Here is an 18,739-nt window from a genome sequence, read left to right as displayed (position 1 = left end):
ATGTAAGTTTGGCAACGTCCAGTGGAGGCCAAGGTGAAAGCGCGGGATCTATCCGTGTATGTTGATGTCTAGTGAACTTCCTCTCATGTTTCGCTTAATTTTTCACGGATATGTTCCAGTATAATATATAACAAGATAAGTTATAGAATAAGCATACATAGAGCCTATTATCGAAATAACGTGAAGGCTAAGCAAGGCTGATTAGCTTGGACTGTAGAGCTGGCTTTCTAAGCAGAACTCAGTCCGGTGGTATTTGAAGGTGCTCAAATACGTCAGCCTCGTGCCGGTAGATTTACTGGCACGTTAAAGAACTCCTCCGGGACAAAGTTCCGGCATCTCGGCGTCTCCCAAAACCTTAAAAGTAGTTAGTGGGACGTTAAATCAATGACATCATTTTTTGTGAAGGTGCGGACTGAATTTGGCTTATTAATAAAACGTTTCGTGTATTTGCAGATGACCAGAAAATGTTGTGTTCCCATGTATCGTAACAACTATAGCATTAAAAAAGGTTTTGTTACTTCGTTTAGGTTTCCTTCAGACGAGGAATTAATACAGGAATGGATTTGTCATTTTAAACGGGATAATTGGGAACCTGGGAAGGATTCAGTCGTATGCATAAAACATGTTACACATGAAAGATTTTTGTGATAGTAAAGTCAACGTAACCATACTACCAATTAAACCTAATGAGGTTCTCGCTGATGCATGTCCAATTATTTTCCCAAAATCGCCAAAATATTTGTCATCAAAAAGTATTTTAAAAAAGATCCTGATGGTAGGAGCTTGGAAACGTAGAGTAGGGTAAACAAGAAGATGGATGATATGCCAAATGTAACCCATTTACTCAAAATTCACCAAGATATGAATGTCACTGTATATGTTATCAGGTATTGGTAAAAGAAATGTTTAGTTGATAGCAAAATAGTAAAATAGTAAAATATCAAAGTGGTTTCAACTAAATGCATATTTATTAAATTATTTAGGAACCACTTCTTGTAGTTTTAGTATTAAATGTGTACAAATAAATCTATTAAAATGCTTCACAATCTCATACAGAATCGTGAGGTAAGCAGTGAAATCACACTCTTTGGCTTACCTCATATTTTTAAGGGAACAATTCGAACTTTGCACTAAAAAGGCTGGGCTGAGTGGTTCGGACGGTTGAGGCGCTGGCCTTCTGACCCCAATTTGGCAGGTTCGATCCTGGCTCAGTCCGCTAGTATTTGAAAGTGCTCGAATACGTCAGTCTCGTGTCGGTAGATTTACTGGCACGTAAAATAACTCCTGAGTGACTGAATTCCGGCATCTCGGCATCTTCAAAAACCGTAAAAGTAGTCAGTGGAACGCAAAGCAAGTAACATTATTATTTGCACTAAAAGGAAGAAGAGTTATTCAAAAAGTTTCGTTTGGAACTGTGAAAGCAAATTCTTTACTGCCAATAAAGTTTCAATGTGACAACTTAGAAAGAAGGTTTAGTGAGTACTTATAGCTTATTGGTTGTAACTACAAAGTTACTGCACTTCAAGTCCTAAGAAGTGAGATGAAAATTTGGATTAAGGGTATTCTAGGGTTGTGGTGGTGGTGGTGGTGGTGGTGGTGGTGGTGGTGCTGATGGTAGGGAAAAGTGAGGTTTAGCTGTATCCAATTAGAAATGTCTCATTCCATCAAGACAGATGCTATTGGGCTCAATACGGAAGTAATAAACCAGTTAGACTCACTTTTATCATGCGTTTCTTTGTGTGGGCATTTTGAGATATCAGGGGTGATATGCTGTAGATCTTTTAGTACACACTAAGGACAATATCCAGAAGGATAAGCTGTGACACTTCTTTAGGTCTCCTGTAGAGTAATGAAACACGTACCGGTAGTCCCTATTTTGAAATATTTCAGAGAAGTGGCTTAGTGGTGCCATCACATTGTGTTGTGTGTGTCTGCAGAACAGTGGTACCGGTATATGAAGACTACCTGGATTGTGAAAATTATAAAGAATTTCTGTTCTCTCTATCCTGAGCTGCTTTGGGAAGAGATGACAATCAACAGTTCTGGTTTGAACGCCGTCATTGTGGGCAAGACAATACTGGTGCGGCAGATTGTTTATTCTCTACATTTTCCAATGTCGTGTAAATTAATGTTGAAAGCAGATGAAGAACATGAGTTATGTCAGCGGGGAGGATAAAAACATTAACCGGAGGAAGTTCTCAACGCTCCACAAGAATGGAGCTTGTGATTACTGTTCATAAGGTGTTTTGTTTTTATTCATATAAAATGTGTATTTCTAATTTCAGTGAATGCATTTACTGATGTGTGTGTTTCTAGTACCATTTTACGAAGAGTGTGCATTTATCATAATCATCGTGTTGGTCTAAATCTGGTGAATATGGGTGAAGTCATTCGAAGTCGGAAACGCCCCCTTTTCTCTCGGCCTCCGCTTGACAGATAGGTACAGCGTTGCCAAGCGTACCTTCTGGCTTTAACTGTAGATGGCTCTGGTCGATGCATAAGTTCGTGCGGTATTGTTTCGGGTTGGCAACAATGCGGCGAGAAGGGATTGCTTATCGTTATTCCGTTGTTATAACTGAGTTTAGAGTTTGTGTGTTGTGGTTTTCTTGTTTGTGAACGTATTATTTATGTACATTTTAGACAAACGGATATGGAATGTCAAGTTGAGAAAAGTGAGCATTTCCGACACATTTTACTCTTTGAGTTTAACCGAGGTTCCAGTGCAGCGGGAGCTACGAGAACAATTTGTGAAGTGTACGTGGATTAAGTAATTGCTGAGAGAACAGCACAAAAATAGTTTTCCCGCTTTCAAGCAGGACGGTTTGACTTGTCTGATGATCCACGTTCTAGAGAAGATCTTCAGATTGGGACGAAAGTCGCTTGAATGAGTTGCTTCATGAGAATCCTCGTCAAACAAAGCGAGAAATAGCGCAAATTTTTAAATGTGATCAGTCAACTGTTGTACGCCATTTGCATTCGAAGGGAAAGGTACAGATATTGGGTATGTGCTAAGTGACAGTAACAAAAATTAACGAGTAAACATCTGTTCGTCATTGCTTGACCGGCACCGGTTGGCTTGTGATAGGCACGAAGCATTCCTTTCGAACATTGTCACCAGTGACGAGAAATGGTGCCTACATGTCAACATGAAGAAGAGGAAAGAGTGGCTCAGCCCAACCAAATACTTTAATACACCAATACCGGACAGCTGTATCTCAACAGCATTGAGTGGAGTGCGAACAGCGATGGTGGTGACATCTAGCGTGTTGGTGTGAACTGCATACTCGTCTATGCTACAGCTGAGAGGAATGCACTACACTCATTGGAAATATTTTTGTTAAAATAATTGAATAATCACAATAATTAAGAATGAAATTTTAAAATATGAAATTTCTCCTTTATAAACCTTCAAACGAGCATTATGTTAGCCGTGCCTTTCGCTATGTCTTAAAAATTATAAAGCAGAATCTGTTTGAGGATCCACCCAGCCTCTGTGGAAATACTTAATAATTACACTCTCCTCTTCTTTCTAACTTCTCAATTACCTGGCGTAGGATTTTGTATGGACTTAGCCTAGTTTTCCGGCCGGATGCCTTTCATAACAGCAATCATATGTGGAGGGATATATACCGTACTCACTAGTATTTTTGTGTTTTCTTTTTTTTTTTTTTTTTTTTTTGCATGTGTTGTATATACTTGAGGATGCGTATGAATACGAACACAAACCCATAGCCCTCGATCTACAGGAATTAACAGACGCGATTAAAATCTCCGACTTAGCCGGGAATCGTACCAGGGCCCTCTGAACCGAAGGTCAGTACGCTGACCATTCCGTAGTGGTGATTATTTTAAAAGGAAGTACAACTGGACAGTCATCCTCTATTAACACTAATCAGAAGGGAAATGGGCCGGCCCCGTGGTGTAGGGGTGGTGTGCCTGCCCCTTACCCGGAGGCCCCGAGTTCGATTCCCGGCCAGGTCAGGGATTTTTGCCTTTACCTGAGGGCTGGTTCGAAGTCCACTCAGCCTACGTGATTAGAACTGAGGAGCTATCTGACGGTGAGATAGCGGCCCCGGTCTAGAAAGCCAAGAATAACGGCCGAGAGGATTCGTCGTGCTGACCACACGACACCTCGTAATCTGCAGGCCTTCGGGCTGAGCAACGGTTGCTTGGTAGGCCAAGGCCCTTCAAGGGCTGTAGTGCCAAGGGGTTTGGTTTTAGAAGGGAAATGGAAGAAGTCCAACACTCAAAATAATGAAGGTATTATAAATGGGGGGGGGCACGAAGAGCTAACCAATCAGCCAAAGAGCCAACGGGGACAGATAACCTAACAACATCCGTGATTTATTAAGATTTTGGGAAAGAGAAGAAGCTGTAATTAAGAAACAGTAGTTTGGTCCATTATGTTGACTTCTTTCTTCTTCTTCTTCTTCTTCTTCTTCTTCTTCTTCTTCTTCTTCTTCGGTACGGCCGATCTTTCCGAACTCTACAGAGCAACTCAACCTCACGCTGCCATCTCGCTTTTGCCGTTCTTTGAATTTTCTGTTTTACCTCTGAAGACAAAAATACATACCGGTAATATGTAACACATATTGGGGTTACGTGAGTGAACTACGATGTTCCTGACAAGGATGAAGGGTCCAGAATTTCCTAACGTCTCTTTCACAAATTAATGCATGAAGAATTAGCATACACACGTTTTAAGTTAATTGGACTGGTGCTCAAGCCTATGCCAATAATGCACTGAAATAATTTTCTTGCGCCGGGCTGAGTGGCTCAGACGGTTGATGCGATGGCCTTCTGATCCAATTTGGCAGGTTCGATCCTGGCTCAGTCCGGTGGTATTTGAAGGTGCTCAAATACGTCAGCCTCGTGTGGGTAGATTTAATGGCATGTAAAGGAATTCCTGCGGGATTATATTCCGGCACCTCGGCGTGTCCGAAAACCGTAAAAGCACTTAGTGGGACGTAAAGAAAATTATTATTATTTTCTTACAGTAAAAGAAAAGGTGACTGGATTCGAAAGTCATGGCTTTAAATTTTCAATTTCAAGACTACCACGATAACCATTACGCTACAGACCCGCAAGTTTTCGATTGTGAAATTTATGGCACTGTTTAACAATATGGATCCTCAAGCTTGAGTATACTAGAGTTGCATATTTGTTAATATTATCGGTCTTACTTCCTACTAACATTTCAGTAGGGTATTTCATGGGCGCCCGCAGGATCTTTTCCAGGGAGGGGCACATTAACCATTTTCTTGAATATAAAAACCAATATAACGTCAGCAACATTAAATTGTTTACAGAAACTTCCAGTTATAACATATGCTAGATGACTGTCAGTAATTTCAGTTTATGAAATAATCTGGTATGATATTAAACAATTGAACATCAACATCTTTAGAATTCCAGGGGGGGGGCAAGTGCCCCCCCTTGCCCCCCCCTTGCGGGCGCCCATGGGGTATTTGATTGAATTTCTTAATATAAGGGGCATAGAATGTAACCTCAACACAGATGGAAGGTCATTACTTTTTGTAATACTTGCGGTCCTTATCATTTCCCAAGCCCATTATCTTGCTGGGTAATTTGTTCAGCGCATAACACTTTTCTTGGAATATAACTGCAATGTAAGATTATTTAGTGACAAACACCGATACATTATAAACAACACGGCAGTGCGCCAAGAATCATGCAGATGGCAATATGTTTTTGAAGAGTTGGTCACACCAAGCCATGTAGGTAGCAGCACTATCGGCTTTCTCGCTGAAAACAGCAAGCTGTCCGGTATTATCATATTAAAGTATTTGGCCCAACTCCCCGTGCCAAGGATGGCGCCCATCCACAGAAAATCATGTTGTGTATTTGGTGGAACAAAGATGGCATTCTTCACCATGAACTTCTTCCGAAAAACGTAACGATTACATCACTGAGTGATTGTGATCGTGAGTTACAGTGCGTGACAGAGACAGTATAATAAAAACAATATAAAACATAAAAACCCCACGAAATTATGCATCCTCCCAATATATGTGTAGTGACGATATTTGCTCATGCGTAGAGTTCTGATTTTAATGTGTTATTGTGGTGGCTCCATAAAGACCTCTTGTGTGCTTTGCATTATGGTTCACTGTTTGACAGAATACTATGAGCGTTTTGTTCATAATGGTGACCGACTGGATGCATTTTGTCATCATATTGCCTTTTCAATCATTGAGTTTGTAATGTTGGGTCCGTGGATGTGTGGGTGTGTAAAAGAGTTTTAATAGGACGTGCATCACTGCCTGATTCCTCTTGATATTTTACGTGCCTTTTTATTTATTATTTTTGGCATGTTTCGCCATTTGAATGCTTTATTTCCCACGCATGTCTCCCTTTTTGTCCTTTTTTTCTTTTCGAGTTAGCTATGGCAACATGTGAATTTACCCGTGTACCACTTTCTTCTCAGTTGCGCTCTGCACGGTTATTATTTTTGCTTATGACCCTCTGCCCCTGTGTTTCGTCAGCGGCTTTATATTCTTTGGTGATCCTTGAGATTTCCTGGGGGATTGTTACCAATAAGAAGATGTTCTACCGTGTTTGGTGTTAAGGCAGTAGAAAAGTAAAAGTCCACGTTTCACTGGTTCAAACCTGTCAAATATCCCTCATAAACAGAATACTATGAGCCAAAAATATGACATGTAACGTATTACATTAAACTATTAGACCAGTATGGTTGTTCGGTCTTGGCTGTAGGTCTACAGAACTGTTCGAATGAATTGATGTGAGTAATCTCCTTCAATATTATTAATGTCCTTATTGTTTTTCTTACGAAGTCATAAACACACTTTTATTCTATGATAATGCATAAACCGTTCATTTCACCTTAATTCTTGTTGATGTTGTTGATAGAATTGCCTCATTTGCTTGCTCTCTTTGGCTTATGAGGCTCAGGTTCAGCTCCACACTATTTCTGTCTAATCCGGTCGGATCCATTGGGCAACATATATGCTTTATGAAGATAAACTATTCTTACGCTTCTAATGCATGGCGCTTTCTGCTTAGTATATGATTATTATTGAGTTTACCTCCATGGTCCCTCTCTTTGATATTTTATTGAATAAGGGGGAATGGCACACTACCAACATTAAAGAACTCCTGTTGGATCAACAGTCACTACTGATATGAATTTAGAGCACTAGCACAGATGGCAGATTCCCTACCTGTTGTTTACCTAGCCTTTTCTTAAATAATTGCAACATATGCATACATACATACCTACATACATACATACATACATCATTATGGACCGTTATGCCTTTCAGCGTTACGTCTGCAAGCCTCTGTGGACTTAAAAAATGTCGCCACAACCCTCTATTTGCAACTAGTGCTGTGGCCTCATTTAGTTCTAAACCTCTTATCTTTAAATCGTTACAAAATGAGTTTAACCATCGTCGCTTTGGTCTTCCTCCACTTCTCTTACCCTCCATAACAGAGACCATTATCCTCCTAGGTAACCTATCCTCCTCCATTCGCCTCACATGACCCCATCACTGAAGCCAGTTTATGCGTACAGCTTCGTCCATTGAGTTCATTCCTAAATTAGCCTTTATCTCCTCATTCCGAGTATCCTCCTGCCAATGTTCCCACCTATTTGTATCAGCAATCATTCTCACTGCTACATGTCTGTTACTTCTAACTTATGAATAAGATATCCTGAGTCAACCCAGCTTTCGCTCCCGTAAAGCAAAGTTGGTCTGAAAACAGACCGATGTAAAGATAGTTTCGACCGGGAGCTGACTTCCTTCTTACAGAATACTGTTGATCGCAACCGCGAGCTCACTGCATTAGCTTTACGACACCTTGATTCAATCTCACTATATTACCATCCTGGGAGAACACACAACCTAAATACTTGAAATTATCTACTTGTTCCAGCTTTGTATCCCCAATCTGACATTCAATTCTGTTGAATTTCTTACCTACTGATAACAATTTAGTCTTCGAAAGGCTAATTTTCATGCCATACTCATTGCACCTATTTTCAAGTTCCAAGACATTAGACTGCAGGCTTTCGGCACAGTCTGCCATTAAGACCAGCATAGGCCAGACTGCTTACTACATTTCCACCTAACTGAAGAACTCCCTGCTACTTTATATCTTTCAGCAGATGATTCATGTATCCTACGAGCAACAAAGGTGAAAGATTACAGCCTTGTCTAACCGCTGGAAGTAACCTGAACCAAGAACTTATTCTACCATCAATTCTCACTGCAGCCCAATTGTCAACATTAATGCACTTGATCTATTTTAATAATCTACGCTTGAGCCCATATTCACCCAATATGATGAGCATCTTTTCCCTCGGTACCCTGTCATATGCTTCCTCTAGATCTACGAAACATAAACACAACTGTCTCTTCCTCTCGTAGCATTGTTTCAATTACCTGACGCATACTGAAAATCTGATACTGACAGCCTCTCTGTGGTCAGATTCCACACTGGTTTTCATCCAACTTCCTCTCAACCTCTGATCGCACCCTCCCTTCTAAGATGCCAGTGAATACTTTGCCTGGTATACTAATTAATGAGATACCTCAATAGTTGTTGCAATCCTTCCTGTTCCCTTCTTTATATTGAAACAGGAACACCCGTACTTTAGCTTAGTGGAGAGCATGGATTGACGCCAGGGCGTGTACGGTCCATGCTCAGAGAGTATAAGAGAGAAGGGTAGTGCAATAAGTTAATTTTAAAGTGGAACTTGCAGTTTACTCAAGAAAACATTGAAATTATATTACCTTTACAGATGAATGGTTTGAGTGTCCTGAAAGATGTGGAGAAGGCGTCGTCCCTCGGCGTCGGCGTCGTCCCATGTCGCTGAACTCCCCACTTCTCACCAAGGTACCTCGTCATCCCACGGCGGTTGTCGACCCTCGATGTTAAAGGAAACTCGAACCTGTGGTCGGTCGTCTGGTGATAGTGCAGCGTGGAATAGTCGATTAGCTTTGTATTCCACTAAAGTCCCATGAAGGGAGTAGAGAAATGTAAGAGGTTCGCACAGAATGTCAATAGAATCTGATACGACACTTCTCTACCGCACTGCACTGCAATTTGTGGGAAGGCACTGTTTATTAATTGAACAAGTTCCAGTGTAAATGGTGTTGGACGCACATTACTTTGAAAAAATTGATTCAAAATCACAGTTCTGTGAAAATAATATAAATTAACACTGTTCATGAAATAGTTGCTGGCGAATTCGAAGTGATAGGGAACAAAAAAATAATCTGGAACTTTCTGAGATTCAACTGTATACAGCTTCACTTTGTAAAGAAGAGAAATAAAGTGAGTCCTGCGGACACAGTCTTTCGTACTGTTTGGAATGAGTACGGAGAAGCAAATGCAATGATCTAGTACACACACACACGCACACGTGGAAATATATTAAAGTTTCTATGAACACAGTAAAGAAGTTTATGACTCTTAACACGCAGTCTCGCGAAAAAGAACCAAGTTCCATTAAGATGCAGTCTTAATCAAAAAAATCACACAGTCTCTCAGAAATAAATTCTCCACTGAGGCACAGTTTTTACATGTAGCTTAACACAATCTCTCGACAATAAATGTAGACACAGTTTCTCACGAAGTGAGTTAACATAGTCCTTTGAAAAGAAATTAAGGCACAGTATTTCACGAAGCGAATTAACACAGTCTTTGAAAAGAAATGAAGGCACAGTATTTCACGAAGCGAATTAACACATTCTTTGAAAAGAAAGGTTGGCACTACCCTTTACGACACGAATTAATACAGTCTTTTGAAAAGAAATGTACTTTCACTAGGACCCAGTTTTCACGAAATAACACAATCTCTCGAAAGGAAACAATGTTTCACTAAGGCACAGTCTTTACGCACTAAGTCCTTCACACTCTTATAACAGCACAGTTTCAAAAATATCTACGAGACGGCGATTACTGTATAGTCTCTGCAATACGAAATTCACAAGACGAAAATAATGTTAATCATCTCGACAGATCGACATTACAAATGAATAAGTTTTCTGCTTGCACGCGAAGTTAGAGTCCGATGAGAATATGTTCGACATTTGTATCGCGTATTTTCTATCACCGGTCCTTAGCCGGACAGAGTAACAGACTGTACTACCGCAGCTGGCCCGCACGGCATGGCAGCTGGTACACGATGAAATCACACACTGTCTACTAAGGGACCTAGGGGAATGTTTTCATTCCCCTTCCCGAAGGGAAGGGGCGGGCCACCTAGAAGGTAACGCCTTCTCTCTGGCCAGGAGATTTGGCGGGGTTTGGTGGTTTGCTGGAGTTGGGAGATGGGTAAGGGGGGATTTGTGTTTAGGAGATTTTGTGATATGGCCTCTTGGCTAAGGGTAGTCTTGTTCCTCAGTGCTTTATTGACAATGATACATACATATATGCAAAGCTTTATGGATTTTTATAAGAGATACATTTGCGATTTTACAACCAGGTTGCGTATGGTGGTGTGATGAAGTGAGGGGTTTCGTGAGGTTGAGGGAGAAGCTGGCGAGCTCCTTATATTGCCCTTGGTCGGACGGCCAGGCTGAAAATATGAGCCTCTTTAAAATTTTATAACTCGGCCATCCTTCCGCCAATTTTGATGAAACTTTTGCCAGTAGTATTTGTTATCCAGGCCTACAAGGTGACGTTATTCAAATCACAATCGGACATCCCGTTCGTGATATAATGACATCGAAGCGAATGGAACTTCCAGCGTGATGTCACTTGGCCTTAGCTGGTACTCTGCAGCGAGCGATCACTCGGCGCTCGTTTTAAATCCACACAGTAGAGTGTTAGCGCGTTCTCCTCAAGAAATGTATGAACGGCGAATGCTGACAGGGCATTTCCGTTTCAATATATAGGTGCAATTACTGCTTTTGTCTAAACTGGAAGGTACCTTACTAACACTCCACGCTAATCGTATTATTCTATGCCTTCCCACTATATTTCACCATTTCAGGTCTAATTTCATCTAAATTCCTGCTGCTCTATGACAATGGAGTGTTTTTACCATCCTTTCCACTTTCTCCAGCGTAATTTCGCTTACATCACTTTCTTCCTCCCCGTGAGCTTCGTTGTTCGCGACGCCAGCATGAAGATTTCCTTTTTACGTCGAGAAGATTTTCAAAATATTTCCTCCAGCTTTCCTGTTTCTTCTTGGGATCTATTATGAGTTCACCTGAATGTCCCACAACACTGTTCGTTTCATTTTTCCCTCCCAGTGCCTTAGTGAAACATTGTTTCCTTTCGAGAAAACTGTGCCCTAGTGAAAGTACATTTCTTTTCAAAGGACTGTGTTAATTCGCGTCGTAAAGGACAGTGTCAACCATTCTTTTCAAAGACTGTGTTAATTCACTTCGTGGAAACTGTGCTGACATTATTACTGTCCAGAAATATTTCCCTGCTGCTCGACCTAGCCTTTCCAGGTTATTATCAAAATCTTCCCACGACCTCTTTTTGGATTCGACATTTATATGCTTCGCTCTGATTCTTTCATCTATGTACAATTCCGTGTCTGCATCAGCCCTTGTTTGGAGCCATTTATGATAAGCCTTATTTTTACATTTACAAACTGCTCTCTCTTCATCATTGCACCAATGTTCGCTTTTTCCTATCTTTCTACATAGTTGTTCTTAGGCATTTCCCTTGCTATTGCTACTACAGCATCCCTGTATGCCACCCATTCTCTTCTTCATCCTGAATTTGCTTACTGTCAACCGTTCGGAACTTCCTACTAATTATATCCGTGTACTTGAACCCTAGTCTGACTCCAATTTGAACTCCTTGTTTATTCGGTCTTTGTGCCACTTCCGGATTACCCTAACAAGGACACAGTTGAAGTGTAGAGGTGATAGTACATCTCCTTGCCTAATTCCTGTCTTGATTTCAAAGGCGTCTGGAAGATCTTCCCTGAACCTCACCTGCAAAGTGGTGTTGGTCAAGGTCGGTTGAATGATTGTTCTGGTTTTGTTGTCTAGGCCTAATTTCTTTAAAATTCCGGCATGGTGGTACGATCTATCGAGTCATATGCCTTCTTGGAACCTACGAACGTCAACACAAATTCTTTATTTCTGCGCTTCAAATATGAAAGGATGAGTTTCAAGATTGTATTGAAAAGGTGGACTCTCACAAAAGAAACTTTATTCAGAAAGGTAGGAAAAGAGTAGCGTTACAACGATGTTGCAATGTTTGGACTGGGAAGACTTGGAAGAAAGGAGGTGAGCTGTTCGACTAAGCGGTATGTTCTGACCTGTCAGTGGAGAGATGGCGTGGAATGACATTAGTAGACGAATCAGGTTGAGTGGTGATTTTTAAAAGTAGGAAAGATCAACAACATGAAAATGAAATTGAAATTCAAGAGGACAAATATTCGTTTATAAGAAGAGATGTTACGGACTGGAGTGGCACAGAACGTTCACGTTTACTGCGAGACGATCGTCCTATGTCAAGGTCTTATTGCAACGGTGGCGTTGGGAGGTCTTGGAACATCCTCCGCACTCACCAGACATTAGTCCTTGTGACTTCGACCCGTTTTCTGAAGTTGAAGACTTCGTGACGTGGCATCAGTACTCCACGCAGTAGGGCTGACATCTACAGAGAACGCCTCACCCTCAACGGCTCCCCGACAAACAGTGAATGAATGTAACGTGCGGTACTTGTTAGTTCATCAAATATTGCATTCCACAGCTTTACTTACAACCCTCGTATGAATCATTTGCTGATAATTCAATTTACTTCCCTAAATCGGTTCTAATAAATTGCATTTTGTGGTGATACAAACTGTATTTGTAATATCTCAACTAGTCGGTAGTATCAGGACCAGACGTGGTATTCGGGCTTTATACTTCTTGTTCACGAGTTCCCCATTCTCCATCCCTGCAAAAAAGCATTACCATTCCATTTACACAAACTGATGTGTTTATTGATTCAGTGTCGGATTCTGAAGCTCTTAATTTCCGAGTTGACATTTCTAAATGTATTCTCCCGCAATGCTGAATTTCGATTAAATGAAAATGGCGCGTCGAGTTTCTATCACCTCTGTTCGGCATCGCGTAAATGCTCTCTCAATATTTTAACCTGCAAACAAAGCTCAGGACTTAATTAGTCACCGTTCTTCTTTCAAATCAAATCAAAATCCCTTTATTTGCAAATAAGGTGTCTACCTCGGTGACAAATGGTACACAAAAACATATTATTTTCAAGCACTAACAAAAGGAGACATTTTCCTAAAGTACATTATACAGTTTACACTAACAATGTTTGTATTAAACACACAGCTCATACTTAATAAATTTAAATTATTTACAAAATTCTACTCATAAAATATTCTGTACTTACAAACATAATCAACTCATATACAGTATGTGGAATTACTCCAATTAATACAACTGCTATATGATTAAAATTTTCAATAGTTTTTTTACCATTTTGGTACCTAATAAGCATAACGAGCTGCGTCTTAACCAGAGCCCCTTTTGCCACCGGTTTTCGGAGTTCCTGAAGGGCCTTGTCAGCTACCGTAGTGGTCCCTGTGCATTCGAAGTCCTCATTGTACTTCACCCCTTACAGGCAGTCCCCTACTTCTGCTGTCCAATCTCCATAGATCAGGGGATGGAATCAATTTATTCACAATTCAAAAAAATTCTTTATTTAAATAATCTGAGAGATTGGCCAACAGGATACTTCTTCTGCAGGAAAGGTGGAAAAAACAACCGGGATGGCTTACACACGTGCACAATGACTTGGCAGAAATAGGTATCAAGGAGGAGGATATAAAAGAAAGGACATCATTTAGGAAGAAGGTTGCGGGATTGAGGGATGCGTCTGAAGAGCAACATGCGAAGCCACGGAACATCTCGGTGGAAGAACGAGCAAGAAGAAGTCAAAGACTCAAGAATCTTTGGCGAGAGTGTAAAGAGAAGGGTATCAGTCTGCGTGACAGAAGGAAGATTGTGTAAACGTGGCCCACAGGTGGCCGTATCGATTAATAATAATAATAATAATCTGCGCCGGTCAAATGCCCTCTCATATATCATTTCTTTTCTTTGTTGCTGTTTAACTATATTCTTGAATATCTGTACAGATTTTGGAAAAGGATTAAACACTACCCCTGGCAAACCGTTCCACTCCTTCACACCCTTCCCAATGAATGAAAATTTACCCCAATCGCTTCTGCTAAAATCCCTTCTAATTTTATATTTGTGGTCAGCCCTGCCTATATATATTTGCCAAATGAAGCCTCTCACGGATTTCTCCCCATGCTTCCTCTCCTGTATAGGCTCTATATAACCCTATAAGTCTAGTTTCCTGTCTTCTCTTACTTAAAGTTCCCCAGCCATGTTTCTCTAATATTTCTGATACACTGTTACAAATCTCGCTGCTTCCCTCTGCAAGTTATCTATTTCTTTTATTTGATACTAGCTGCTGTACCCGTGCTTCGCTACGGAATTCTACATTCTATACAGATTATTTATTTATTTAGCGTATGGCTTATATAGACATAATCAGTAACATACATATATACATATTTACAGCTGAGAAACAAAGCAACTTGTGCTTCACAATTGAATGTCTAATTCTTCGATCCAGCGTGTAGCATCCGGAGTTAGCAGCAGGAAGTCATCTTCATCACCGTGATAGGCTCGAATCCTACATTCCCTGACGATATGACGAACAGTCTGGTGAGGAGCTCCGCAGTCACAGTCTGGGTTAGGTAGCTTTTTCCACTTATGGAGAGCGGCTCTGCACCGGCCACGTCCTGTTCTGATTCTATTCAGGGCAGTCCAAGTCTTGCGTGGTAGGTGGGATCCACTTGGAAGTCTGGGACCTGAGAACAAGGTATGAAGGCGCACATCCATTGCCGCTTCCCATCTACTTTTCCACTCCTGAAGAGATTTAAAATCCTTAGCATCCATGTTAGAGGCATCACGCAGAGTTGGATGGTGTGATTTTAGTCTATTAACATTCAGAAGAGGCAGGTCACTATTCACGGGTAGACTAGGATTACTCGAGATCTTGTGGAATTCCTTCATAAGGGCAATAGATCGGCGTAGATCAGGTGGCATTATACCAATTAGCAGGAGTAGATGTGATTGCGCCAGATATGATGCGCATTGTGGTATTAAGCAGGGTGTCAACAAGCCTTGTATGATGACTGTTCATCCAAACAGGTGCACAATACTCAGCACTTGAATACACCAAACACAGGGCTGAAGATCCCCAGGTAGTTCCACACAGTTTATGAAGGATGTTATTTCGAGACTTCAACTTTTGTGCTAAGTTCAGGAGGTGTTGTTTGAAGGATAGTGTGCGGTCCAAGATGACACCAAGGTATTTTGGGTTCCAGTTATGACGAAGAATTCTCCCTCTGAAACTAACATTCAGTTTCACGTTCGCCAAACGATTATTTAAATGAAAGCAAGACACTTCTGTTTTGCTTGCACTAGGTTAAGTAGTGTACACGTTGTGAGCAAGATTCTATTAAATTGTATAGCTCTTAACGTTACCCTAGAAATGCGACAGGGAAGTCACCAAACGTCTTATCTCATATGAAGACTGGGTTAGGGAATTTTCATTGTAATTGTGTAACTGTTCGCTCTCCTCATCAAGACACTTGGGGAGATGAAAGTTAATACCTTGGGACACATGAATATCAAATAAACTATTTGTGGCTTGCCCGCAAATCGCCACGCGAATAGAAACAATTAACATTCCATGGTTTCCCATTCCTCTATGTGATGTTTGGGCGCCAGGGTTACAGTTTTAAACAAAACTGTAAACCAAAATGTATATTTACTACCATAGAGACTTATACTTAAATCACAGGCGTAGGATTTTAAATAATTAACCATTAAGTATCGCTTAAGAAAGAAAATTAACGCAATATAAAATACAAATGAATTTATTATACAAAAAATGAGATGAATAGGAAAAGTTCCTTAAAGCGTGGAGGGATTTAGAATTTACGTTACTGAATTTACTAATTGCTTGCTTTTTCTAACTGAAGCTCACCAATTGCAGCTTTCGTTGAAGTCATCTGGTTTCCGTGGTTACTCGTTCTCTTCTTCTCGATGTAGAATTGGCTCCATGGATATCCTTCCTTCTCTTGTGTGGTACGGGCTATCTGGACTAGCACTCCCTAATTGCCTAGTCTTTAAATTAGACATTGGCCCTATACTTGTTGTACCGGGCGGTACACCTCCACCCCGTTTATTTAAAAGTTGCGCCAGTTGAAACTCCTCTTCTGGAGGAAGTCTGAACTTTATCTACGGTCTTAATTTCCAAATTTCTCAGAAGATGTCACTACCTGGAAATTTTGAGTTTGTGAACTGTGTCATTTTCGACGTACTTTTGTCTTGCTTGTATTAAGAAGTGTGAACTTTCTCTTCTAGAGGACACTACTGAAGATCAACAATAGTGCACCCTAGTGCGGAGTCAAAGAACTATTTTGTTGGAGAAAATTTAATTTCAGGAGTTTGTTCTTTGTTAAATTTCTTTCTGTCATTGTTTAAGTTGGCAATATTTACCCCTTTCTTCCCCTTGTTTTGAATGTATCCAATCACGAATTTTTTCAATTAATTTCTGACCAATCTGGTGTATCTTTCCCCAACTTGAATCTGTTGCGGGGTCCTACCCAATAAAATCTTTGTGGGAGGGTGTTTTCTTTCCCCTAACGCCTAGAACTTTCTGCGAGAGTATTTAAACTGCTGATTTTAGGGTCTCCGGGCCACTTCTGTTCCATCATTCAGTGTATTAAGTACATAGCAGGAGGCGGGAAGCGCCTCTTTCCTCGGCAGCGGTCAACAATAAGGTAATGGCCGATTAATAAATTTTTTCTTTGCCAGCTCAGCAGTTTAACTTTCGGGGCAGGTTCTAAGCGTTCCCCTATGTAACCTTTTCCTAAAATGTAACTTCTCTTTTCTTCTATTCTCTTGTAAAGCGACATACTGGGGTAGAGAGTGTTAACCCTCTCGAGCTCCCACTCACATTGTTTGAGGTGAACTTATTTTTCGCAACCTATTCTTCAGTAATGTAAGTTAGTAGTTTCTTAAGTCACCTCTGTAGTATGGGATTAGCCCTTGCATCAGTGGCCTAAGAGCCAAAATAGGTCTTAAAGACAAAGTGTATTAGGAGTGCAAGTTCGCCTCCTCTCAAATTGTTACCTTAGAGGTCATTTAATTAACCCTTTTTTTTATTCCCTAGACCTCAGTAGATTGGGTATTTTACCCCTGTGTTTAGGTCCGTTGAGGACAACTTGAAGGTTGAGTTTGGTGTGGCCTGGGAGAAGGCTTAAATTTGAGAGCGTGTGGCTCTTTTAAAAATCAATTGTGGTATGCCTCGTGGAGGCTTATCGGTGTAATTTGGAGCAAGGGCTCCGAGGTATGAATGGGGTTTTCTGCCCCTCTGTTGAAACTTGTGTTTTGGAGGTAAAACTGGGCTGATTGTCCAAGCATTGTGTTTTCGGGGCTCGAAGCCCAAATTATGTGAATATTGTGACTCCCCTTTGATTTGCTACTTTGTACCTGCCATACTTGTTATTTCTTTGTTTTTGAAAAGAAAATATAACCTTGTAAAATTTTAAAATTAATTTCACTTTAGTAGCTTGAAACCCCTTCACCACCCAGCACCTTCTTTCATGCATAACTACCACCTAAACACGGTAACAAGTGGTAGCAGAGCGTGGTTGAATGGGTCGCAATTTAGCCCCTTTTGACGGCTAAACTCTGTTTTGATCCGAACTCTAACCATTTTCTCAGTTGCTGGAAATTTTTTATTGAGGTTTTTCAAAATTTTTCTGTTATCATGCCCGGCCCTCGCGATGTTCTCCTCCTTAACTACTTGCGCAAAGAGGAGTTGATCTACGAATTAACTATTAGAAACGTGCAATCTGGAGGCACGGTTGCTATCGATACTAACAAGCTTAGAGACTCCCTTGATTTGCCCATTTCCATCCCCAATTTGGGAGAGAAAGAAATTGATGACTCTCTTTCCACGATCGTTGAGAACATTACTGGGCTAGCATCGGTCGTTAGTTTTTTTGATGAAAATGATCCGTCTCCTAATCAAATTAAGCGTGTGCAAGGCAGGCTATTTCATTTTTCAAATAGAGTTAATGATCTGTTGTCTCTAAAGGTGAATGACGTTCAGAGGAAGGAAGCTAATACGCTCCTTGAAACTATTTCTGAATTGTCTAGTAAAGTCACTCAATTGTTAACTGGGGAAATTCCTCCCAAATCTGATCAACCCACCATAGTGAATGTAGGTAGCGAGGAAGAGTCTCCTAAGGGAGAAGTAAATAGGAAAACCCCCACTGCTCAAACTATCTCTGCCCCATTGGACAACGAGTCTGAACGCCGTGCATCGTTGAGTAACATCCGTTCCGAATTAACTTCTTTGCCCCTGAAACCTCTACCTACTATGTCACCCGGGTTTAGCAGCTTGCCTCATCCATTGGCAATGTTGCTAAGAGGTATCTCTAAGTTTTCTGTCAACACCACCAGTGAAGTTATTTCATTTTTAAGATTTTTAGTTGAATTTCAGGATCACGCCCTTGTGTTTTCTCTTTCCCCTTGTCAAATTTTACAAATAATCTATCCTTATGCTATTGGTGTTCTCTCAGATAAGATAGTAAGAGCTATTGCTGAACAGTCATCTATTGAAGATTTTCACGCACACTTGCTTGCAAATTTCATTCCTGCCCGCGCGAGGTCATCTC

Source organism: Anabrus simplex, chromosome 1 (assembly GCF_040414725.1).
Source record: "Anabrus simplex isolate iqAnaSimp1 chromosome 1, ASM4041472v1, whole genome shotgun sequence".
Taxonomy (NCBI): Eukaryota; Metazoa; Arthropoda; class Insecta; order Orthoptera; family Tettigoniidae; genus Anabrus; species Anabrus simplex.
Note: the sequence above shows the minus strand (reverse complement) of the source record.